The 9,614-nt window shown below is 41.4% G+C and overlaps 1 protein-coding gene and 1 long non-coding RNA gene across 9 annotated transcripts in view; both read left to right on the top strand.

Moving 5' to 3' along the window:
* The window catches only part of LOC119471148, an 8,105-nt gene extending 5,268 nt beyond the window's left edge, over positions 1 to 2,837 (top strand). The window contains exon 3 of the long non-coding RNA XR_005200151.1: positions 2,148 to 2,837. This is a non-coding gene — a long non-coding RNA (uncharacterized LOC119471148). The remainder of the gene's footprint in view (positions 1 to 2,147) is intronic.
* WDR20 (WD repeat domain 20) overlaps positions 1 to 9,614 on the top strand; it is an 85,136-nt gene that overhangs the window by 28,732 nt on the left and 46,790 nt on the right. The gene's annotated exons all lie outside the window — the stretch shown is intronic.

The following is a 9,614-nucleotide window of genomic DNA, read 5'->3' as shown; positions in this document are numbered from 1 at the left end:
GCAATGGCACGATCTTGGATCACTGTAACCTCCGCCTCCCGGGTTCAAGCGATTCTCCTGCCTCAGCCTCCCAAGTAGCTGGGATTACAGGCATATGCCACCACGCCCAGCTAAATTTTTTTGTGTTTTTAGTAGAGACGGGGTTTCACCATTTTTGGCTATAATGGTCTCAACCTCTTGACCTTGTGATCCACCCACCTCGGGCCTCCCAAAGTGCTGGGAATACAGGTGTGAGCCACCTCGAGCGGGACCCTGTGTGCTTTTCAGTTTAAGACATGATTACCTTTATCTTACCAAAGATCTTTTTTTTTTTTTTTTTAAGATGGGGTTTCGCCATGTTGGTCAGGCTGGTCTCGAATTCCTGACCTCAGGTAATCCTCCCACCTCAGCCTCCCAAAGTGTTGGATTACAGGCGTGAGCCACCGTGCCCGGCTTATTTTACCAAAGATTTTATCTTTTGTTGACTTAAAAATAGTGATAGAAATACAGACTAATGGGGAATATTGTTTTAAAAGAAAGAATTTTCAGTTGGTAAATATTGATAAAGATTAGTAATAATAGGTACAATGATGGCTAATTAACTTTGTGCATTATAGTTAAAGAATGTGTTTAGTACATTATATAATACTAAAGAAATAAGGGATTTTTCTATTTATTTATTTATTTATTTTTGAGGCAGTCTCCTTCTGTCACCCAGGCTGGAATGCAGTGACGCAATCTGAGCTCACTGCAACCTTTGCCTCCTCGGTTCAAGTGATTCTCCTGCCTCAGCCTCACGAGTAGTTAAGACTATAGGCATGAGCCACCATGCCTGGCTAATTTTGTATTTTGAGGTCTCACCATGTTTCCCAGGCTGGTCTCAAACTCCTAAACTCAGGCAGTCTACCCACTTTGGCCTCCGAGAGTGCTGGGATTATAGGCTGTGCTACTGCACCCGGCCTGTTTTTTTATTTTTTATTATTTCAATAGGTTTTTGGGAAACAGTTGGTTTTTGGTTACATAGATAAGTTCTTTAGTGGTGATTTCCTAGATTTTGGTGCACCCATCACCTGAGCGGTGTACACTACCCAATGTGCAGTCTTTTATCCCTCACCCACCTTGTACCCTTCCCCCTGAATCCCCAAAGTTCAATATATTATTCTTGTGCTTTTGCATCCTCATAGCTTAGCTGCCACTTATAAGTGAGAGCATAAGATATTTGGTTTTCCGTTCCTGAGTTAGTTACTTCACTTAGAATCATGGTCTACAATTCCATCCAGGTTGCTGGGAATGCCATTATTATTATTACTATTTTTATGACCGAGTAGTATTCCATCAGGTTTTCTTTATCTACCTGATTGGTGGGCATTTGTGGGGGTTCCATATTTTTGCAATTGTGAATTCTGGTGCTATAAATATGCGTGTGCAAGTGTCTTTTTTCATATAGTGACTTATTTTCCTCTGGGTAGATACCCAGAAGTGGGATCACTGGATCAAATGGAAGATCTACTTTTAGTTCTTTAAGGATTCTCCACACTGTTTTCTATAGTGTTATACTAGTTTTACATTCCTACCAGCAGTGTAAAAGTGTTCACTTTTTACCACATCCGTGCCAGCATCTGTTATTTTTTGAGTTTTTAATTATGGCCATTTCTGCAGGAGTGAGGCTGTATCACATTGTGGTTTTGATTTGCATTTCCCTCATAATTAGTGATGTTGAGCATTTTTTCATATGTTTGCTGGCCATTTGTATTATCTTCTTTTGAGAATTGTCTATTCATGTCCTTAGTCCCCTTTTTGCTTTAGGGTTCTTGGTCATGAAGTCTTTGCCTAAGCCAATGCCTAGAAGGATTTCTCCAATATTATCTTCTAGAATTTTTATGGTTTTAGGTGTTAGATTTAAGTCTTTGATTCATCTGAGTTGATTTTTTTAATAAGGTGAGAGATGAGGATCCAATTTCATTCTTCTACTTGTGGCTTGACAATTATCCCAGCACCATTTGTTGAATAGGGTGTCTTTCCCCCAGTTTATGTTTTTGTTTGCTTTGTCAAAGTTCAGTTGGCTGTAAATATTTGGCATTATTTCTGGATTCTCTGTTCTGTTCCGTTGTTCTGTGTACCTGTTTTTATACCAGTACTATGCTGTTTTGGCAACTGTAGCCTTACAGTACAGTTTGAAGCTGGGTAATATGATGCCACCAGATTTGCTCTTTTTTCTTAGTCTTGCTTTGGCTGTGTGGGCTCTTTTTTGTTTCCATATGAATTTTAGGATTGTTTTTCCTAGTTCCGTGAAGAATGATGATGGTATTTTGATAGGAATTCCATTGAATTTGTAGATTGCTTTTGGCAATATGGTCATTTTTCACAATATTGATTCTACACATCTGTGGTGTGGGATGTGTTCTCATTTGTTTGTGTAATCTATGATTTCTTTCAGCAGTGTTTTGTAGTTTTCCTTGTAGAGGTCTTTTACATCCTTGGTTAGATATATTCCTAAATTTTTTTTTTTTTACAGCTATTGTAAAAGGAGTTAAGTCCTTGATTTGATTCTCAGCTTGGTTGCTGTTGGTGTATAGCAGTGCCACTGATGTGTGTACGTTGCTTTTGTATTCTGAAACTTTACTGAATTCGTTTATCAGATCTAGGAGCTTTTCAGATGAGTCTTTAGGGTTTGCTAGGTATATAATTATATCATCAGCAAACAGCAGCAGTTTGACTTCCTCTACTGATTTGGATGTCCTTTAATTCTTTCTCTTATCTGATTGCTCTGGCTAGGACTTCCAGAACTACATTGAAATAAAAGTGAAAGTGGGGCTGGCAAAGTGGCTCACACCTGTAATCCCATCACTTTGGGAGGCCACGGCAGGCAGATCATGAGGTCAAGAGATGGAGACCATCCTGGCCAACATGGTAAAACCCTGTCTCTACTAAAAATACAAAAATTAGCTGGACATGGTGGTGTGTACCTGTACTCCCAGGTACTCAGGAGGCTGAGGCAGGAGAATCACATGAACCCAGGAGGTGGAGGTTAAAAAAAAAAAAAAAAAAAAGAAGTGAAAGTGGGCATCTTTGTCTTGTTCTAGTTCTCAGGGGGAATGCTTTTAACTTTTCCCCGTCCAATATAATGTTGGCTGTGGATTCATCATAGATGGCTTTTATTACCTTACATTGTGTCCGTTCTCTGCTGATTTTGCTGGGGATTTTCTTTTTTTTCCAGACAGAGTCTTGTTCTGTTGCCCAGGCTGGAGTACAGTGGCGTGATCTTGGCTCACTGCAACGTCCACCTCTGGGGTTCAAGCGATTCTCCTGCCTCAGCCTCCTGAGTAGCTGGGACTACAGGTACATGCCACCACACCCAGCTAATTTTTGTTTTTAGTAGAGGTGAGGCTTCACCATGTTAGCCAGGATGGTCTTAATCTCTTGATCTTGTATGTGATCCACCTGCCTCAGACTCCCAAAGTGCTGGAATTACAGGCATGGGCCACCACACTTGGCCTGCTGAGGGTTTTAATCATAAAGAGATGCTGGATTTTGTCAGATGCTTTTTCCGCATCTATTGAGATGATCATGTGATTTTTTTGTTTTTGATTCCGTTTGTGTGGTATATCATATTTATTGACTTGTGTATGTTAAGCCATCCCTGAATCCCTGGGATGAAACCTACTTGGTCATTGTAGATTTTCTTTTTGACATGCTGTTGGATTTGGTTAGCTAGTATTTTGTTGAGGATTTTTTTTTTTTTTTTTTAAATACAGAGTCTCACTCTGTCTCCCAGGCTCGAGTGCATTCTGCTCACCGAAACCACCACCTTCCGGGTTCAAGCAATTCTCCCTGCCTCAGCCTCCCCAGTAGCTGGGATTACAGGTGCCTGCCACCATATTTTTAGTAGAGATGGGGTTTCACCGTGTTGGCCAGGCTCCTGTCAAACTCCTGACCTCAGGTAATGCACCTGCCTCGGCCTCCCAGAGTGCTGGAATTATAGGCATGAGCACCCAGTCAAGGATTTTTGTATCTACATTCATCAGGGATATTGGTCTGTTCCCTCCCTCCCTCCCTTCCTCCCTCCCTCCCTGGTTTTTGGTATTAGGGTGATACTGGCTTCATAGAATTATTTAGAGAGGATTCCCTCTTTATCTTTTGCAATAGTTTCAATAGGATTGGTATCAGTTCTTTGAATGTCTGATAGAATTCAGCTGTGAATCCATCTGGTCCTAGAGCTTTTTTCGTTAGTAATTTTTTTTATTATTACTGTTTCAGTCTTGCTGCTTGTTATTGGTCTGTTCAGAGTGAGTTTTTATTTCTTCGTGGTTTACTCTAGGAGGTTCATATATTTTCGGGAATTTATCTGTCTCTTTTAGGTTTTCTTTTTTTTTGTTTGTTTTTTTTTTTGAAACGGAGTTTCACTCTTGTTACCCAGGCTGGAGTGCAATGGCGTGATCTCGGCTCACCGCAACCTCCGCCTCCTGGGTTCAGGCAATTCTCCTGCCTCAACCTCCTGAGTAGCTGGGATTACAGGCATGCGCCACCATGCCCAGCTAATGTTTTTTTTGTATTTTTAGTAGAGACGGGGTTTCACCATGTTGACCAGGATGGTCTCGATCTCTCGACCTTGTGATCCACCCATCTCAGCCTCCCAAAGTGCTGGGATTACAGGCTTGAGCCACCGTGCCCGGCTCTTTTAGGTTTTCTAGTTTGTGTGCATAAAGATGTTCATAGTAGCCTTGAATGATCTTTTTTATTTCTGTGGTATTGGTTGTAATATCTCCCATTTCATTTTTAATTGAGCTTATTTGAATTTTCTGTTAGATTTTCCTGTTTTTGAGTGAATTATGTTTGAGATCTCTTAGCTCCCTTGATTAACCCATTTATCCCAGACATTGCAAATTTTTTTGTGAAAAATCAGACCTTAGGCTGAGTGTGGTGGCTCACACCTGTAATCCCAGCACTTTGGGAGGCTGAGGCAGGCAGATCACCTGAAGTCAGGAGTTTGAGACCAGCTTGGCCAACATTGTGAAACCCCGTCTCTACTAAAAATACAAAAATTAGCTGGGCGTGGTGGCAAGTGCCTGTAATCCCAGCTACTAAGGTGGCTGAGGCAGGAGAATTGCTTGAACCTGGGAGGTGGAGGTTGCAGTGAGCTTAGACTGTGCCATTGCACTGGGCAACAAGAGTGAACTCCGTCTCAAAAAAAAAAAAAAAATCAGAATCAGACCTTGGCAATGATCTTGAGCAGTAGGATGTAAATTATGCCCAGAAGCTTAGTGTTCCAATAATAGAACACTAGGCATAAATGGGTTAATGCCTGGTAACATCAAGTTAATATACATTGGAGTGAAAATGAAGCTTGATTCTCATCTGGCTATATTTCTTATAGCCAATAGACTCCCCTCAATGGGCCGTTATCTTGCGGAATGGAAGTTTCCACAGTTCTTGACTCTAGTAATAAGTGGGTATTTTTGTGCCATCTGCATGAGAATCAGTGATGGTTTTTCACTGCCTTTTTTTTTTGCCATTTTCTTCATATTTCCATGCCAGTTAGCATGGCCTTACCTATTCTTTGTTTGCAGTTGCCATTTCTTTTTCTTTCTTTTTTTGCTTTTTTGAGACGGAGTTTCACTCTTTTTGCCCAGGCTGGAGTGCCAATGGTGGGATCTTGGCTCACTGCAACCTCTGTCTCCGGATTCAAGCTATTCTCCTGCCTCAGCTTCCTCCTGAGTAGCTGGCAGTCATGCACCACCACACCCAGCTGATTTATGTATTTTTAGTAAAGGTGGGGTTTCTCCATGTTGGTCAGGATGGTGTTGAACTCTCAACCTCAGGTGATCCACCTGCATGGGCCTCCTAAAGTGCTGGGATTATAGACGTGAGCCACCACACCTGGCCTTGCAGTTGCCATCTCTACCATGTGGCTAACTTCTCTGAGATTTGTAATGGTTCACTTTACTGATGACGTGAAATCCAAGCTGAAGCTAGTAAGTTAGCCTATCTGTGCCTCTTCATAATTTCTTTATCATCGTTTCTCCTGATGAGATTCTCTCATTCAGATGTTGAATTAGCTGATCTGACACCACTGTTTTCACACATTTGTTTATCTGTCTCACTTTTCTCACGTGCCTTCCCACATATTTCTACTTGCCAATGCCATTACCCAAATACCTAACTTCTTACATTTACAAAAACTGTGAGACTGCAGGAACTTTGAAAAACATCAGTGTTTATCCCAGTGTCACTAAGCAAAAGGAGCTTGCCGCCCAGTGTACCAGAAGCCTGTACTATGACATTATGAGAAAATTTTCTCCGAAACTCAGTGAAGGGAGTCTCCTAGCTATGAGAAATATAGCTAATGAGAATCAAGCCACTGGGTTTTTGAGTATTTTCTCAAAAACCAAGTGTCGTACTATTGGCTTTCTTTTTATTGCAAGTCTACTCACAAGGAGACAGGAGGTCAGCTCAAATCTATCTCTCTGTGCTGGCTTTACTGCAGTAACTTTATTAGAAAAGCTTTAGGGGGTGGATTCTGGGGTTAGCAGGTGATTGGTGTAAGGAAAGGAGAGGTCTGGAAAGTCCTCAGGCCTACACATTTATCTCTTCATGCCTCCTCATAGGTCCCACGTTCAAATTTGGGGGAAGTTAGTGTGAACCATGTGGTAGAAATTTAAGCTGTGACATCACCAGGCTTGTACTGCACAAACTCCAGTCAGCTATATTGATTCCAGCCAATTTTACCCAGTTGTGTTATCTTTCTTACAAGTGGGTGTTTCAGTTAAGTTGTTTCTTTTCTTATCTGCCATCCTGCAAACTCAAAAATTTGTTAGTCATTGGTGTCTTTAACTCTTGGGGTCATGGTCTCCACCAGTCCTGAAGGATCCCTGAGCCTTGGCATCCTCATTTTTTATAACATGATTTTGTATCTTTTGTAGGGTAGTGGAGTTGGGATCTGTATATTTGGGGTTGAATTGTTATGTGGCTAGGTGCTGTGGCTCACGCCTGTAATCCCAGCACTTTGGGAGGCTGAGATGAGTGGATCACTTGAGGTTAGGAGTTCAAGACTAGTCTGGCCAACATGGTGAAAACCCATCTCTACCAGAAATACAAAAATTAGCCAGGTGTGGTGGCATGAGCCTGTAGTACCAGCTATTCAGGAGGCTGAGGCATGAGAATTGCTCGAACCCCAGAGGCAGAGGTTGCAGTGAGCCGAGATCATGCCACTGCATCCTAGCCTGGGCAACAGAGCGAGACTCTGTCTCAAAAAATATATATATTTTTTTGTTTGGTATATGTGTTTTCCAGATCTTCAGTGAGTTCCTTGTAGGAATGGACCGTGTTTGTGACCTCTTCTTTCTCTGTGCCCTTACAGCAGTGGTTCTCTTATGCATGGTTCCTGACCAGCAGTATCAGTGCCCCTCAGAACTTGTGGAAATGAAGATTCTGGGCCCCTGCACTTGGAACACAGGAATATGAGACCGGGGCCCAGCAATCTGTGCGGTAACTAGCATGCCAGATGATTCTGATGGGCTAGTTTGAGAACCACTGCCTTATAGGAGCTAATAATAGGTTTACCTCTCAGCGAACACTCAGCTCACTGACTATTTAATTTGTAGACTATACTAATCACTGCTGATTCGTATCTTCTCATCATAGCTCCCATTTACTGAATAGCTACACTGGGCTAGGCACTGAACTAGGTGCTGTCACATGCATTGTCCCTTATGATTTCACAGATACTTTGCAGAAGATGGAGTGGCGCTTCCCACTTTATATAGAGATGAGAGGGGAGTCTCTTAGGGATATAGTGACTTGCCAAGACTGCACAGCTGGTTAAGTGGCAGCAGGAGATTTCAGCAAGGCTGTCAGACTCCAAAGCCTGTGTTCTTTCTAGCAACCCACCCTGCTTTTCATGTAAACTCTTGCTCCCAGGGAATACATGTGCCTGTGTCATGTGGTTTTATAATAAATGGTTGTAATACCTGTATTTCTAGATTTCTGTCATCATATACTTAACCACCCACTAAGCAGCAACCTTTCAGCTTTTAAAAAAAACAGACTATTTTCCATTTAATAATATTCATTTATTTAAAGTGTGTCAGAGAATCAGGAAGTATTATAAAAGAGGCCTTTGAGATCATATTGTAACCTTTGTATTTTCACCTGTGGAGCTATCATATTATATGTGTTACTCTATTTTTGTCTCAGAAATTAAATTTCCATTGATGTGTAAATTGGTATACTACACAGTTCTGACCTCTGAACTTCTAACGTTTTTTTAAAAAAATTTTTTTTTCTAAAAGAAAAATAGAATGGGATTTCAATATGTTGCCCAGGTTGGTCTTGAACTCCTTGCCCCAAGCACTCCTCCCATCTCGGCCTCCCAAAGTGCTAAGGTTACAAATGTGGGCTACCACGCCTGGCCTGAATTTATAACTTAAAAAAATTATGCTACATCAAATCCAGTAAAATCTCAATTGATTGGAAAAAGTAATTTCACTGGTTTAACCTTGCCTTTCCTCACCCCCGTCACTTTCACATCCCTCCCCTCATATTTGTACCTACGTTTTCCAACAGGTGGCTAAATACATTTATTTTTAAAATGCCTTGTAAGGAATCAATTGCTTATTTCCATGCTAACTCACTGTAGTTCTTGGTTTGAATGCATTTAAAAAATGTAAATTGTTACTATTTACATAATAATAACAGGCTGGGCACAGTGGCTCATGCCCAGCACTTTGTGAGGCCCAGTCAGGTGGATCACTTGAGGTCAGGAATTCAAGACCAGCCTGACCAACATGGTGAAACCCTGTCTCTACTAAAAATGAAAACTAGCCAGGCATGGTGGCAAGTGCCTGTAATCCCAGCTACTTGGGAGGCTGAGGCAGGAAAATCACGTGAACCTGGGAGGCAGAGGTTTCAGTGAGCTGAGATTGCACCACTGCAATCCAGCCTTGGTGACAGAGCAAGACTGTCTCAAAAACAAACAAAAAATAATAATGATAACAGCTAATACTTACATGCATTTACTTTGTGCCTGGTATGATTCTGATCACTTTACATATTTTAACTCCTTTAATCATCGAACACTGTCTATAGCAGGGGCATTATTTTTTTATCCCCATTTTCCCCATTTTGTGAAAATGGTGGCACATAAAGGCAAATTGCTTGTTCAAGCTCACAGAACAGAACATGAAGGCATCCTGGCTCCAGAGTCTTTGTTCTTAACCACTCTTTAGAGTGTCTTGCACGTTTTCAACCAGAGCTTTCTCTATATAACATGTCACTTTCTCTATATAACATGTCACTATTTGAAATAGAATACTATTTATTGCAACTCCTGGGTTCAAGGGATCCTCCCAACTTAGCCTCCGCAGTAGCTGAGATTACTGCTTGGGGTCAAGAATTTTGAAAGAATTTTGTGAGAACAGCGCAAGTACTCAGGCTTGCAGTGGGCAACAAGAAAAGTGGGGACGTTGTGTTATTTTGGGTCTCTTCATATTTAAAGACAAATCTAGTTGCAGTACTCCACATGGAGGAGAGAATAGACCTTTCTGTGTCACTTTAGAGATTCCCTTTTCGTTTGTAGCCACAGCTGCTATGAGACCTGGTGGTATTTGGAGCTTTACCCTTTTTTTTTTTTTTTTTTT

The sequence above is a fragment of the Cebus imitator genome, unplaced genomic scaffold (assembly GCF_001604975.1).
Source record: "Cebus imitator isolate Cc_AM_T3 unplaced genomic scaffold, Cebus_imitator-1.0 Scaffold52, whole genome shotgun sequence".
Lineage (NCBI taxonomy): Eukaryota > Metazoa > Chordata > Mammalia > Primates > Cebidae > Cebus > Cebus imitator.
The sequence above is the reverse complement of the archived record's forward strand: the minus strand, read 5'-3'. Positions and strand labels throughout refer to the sequence as shown.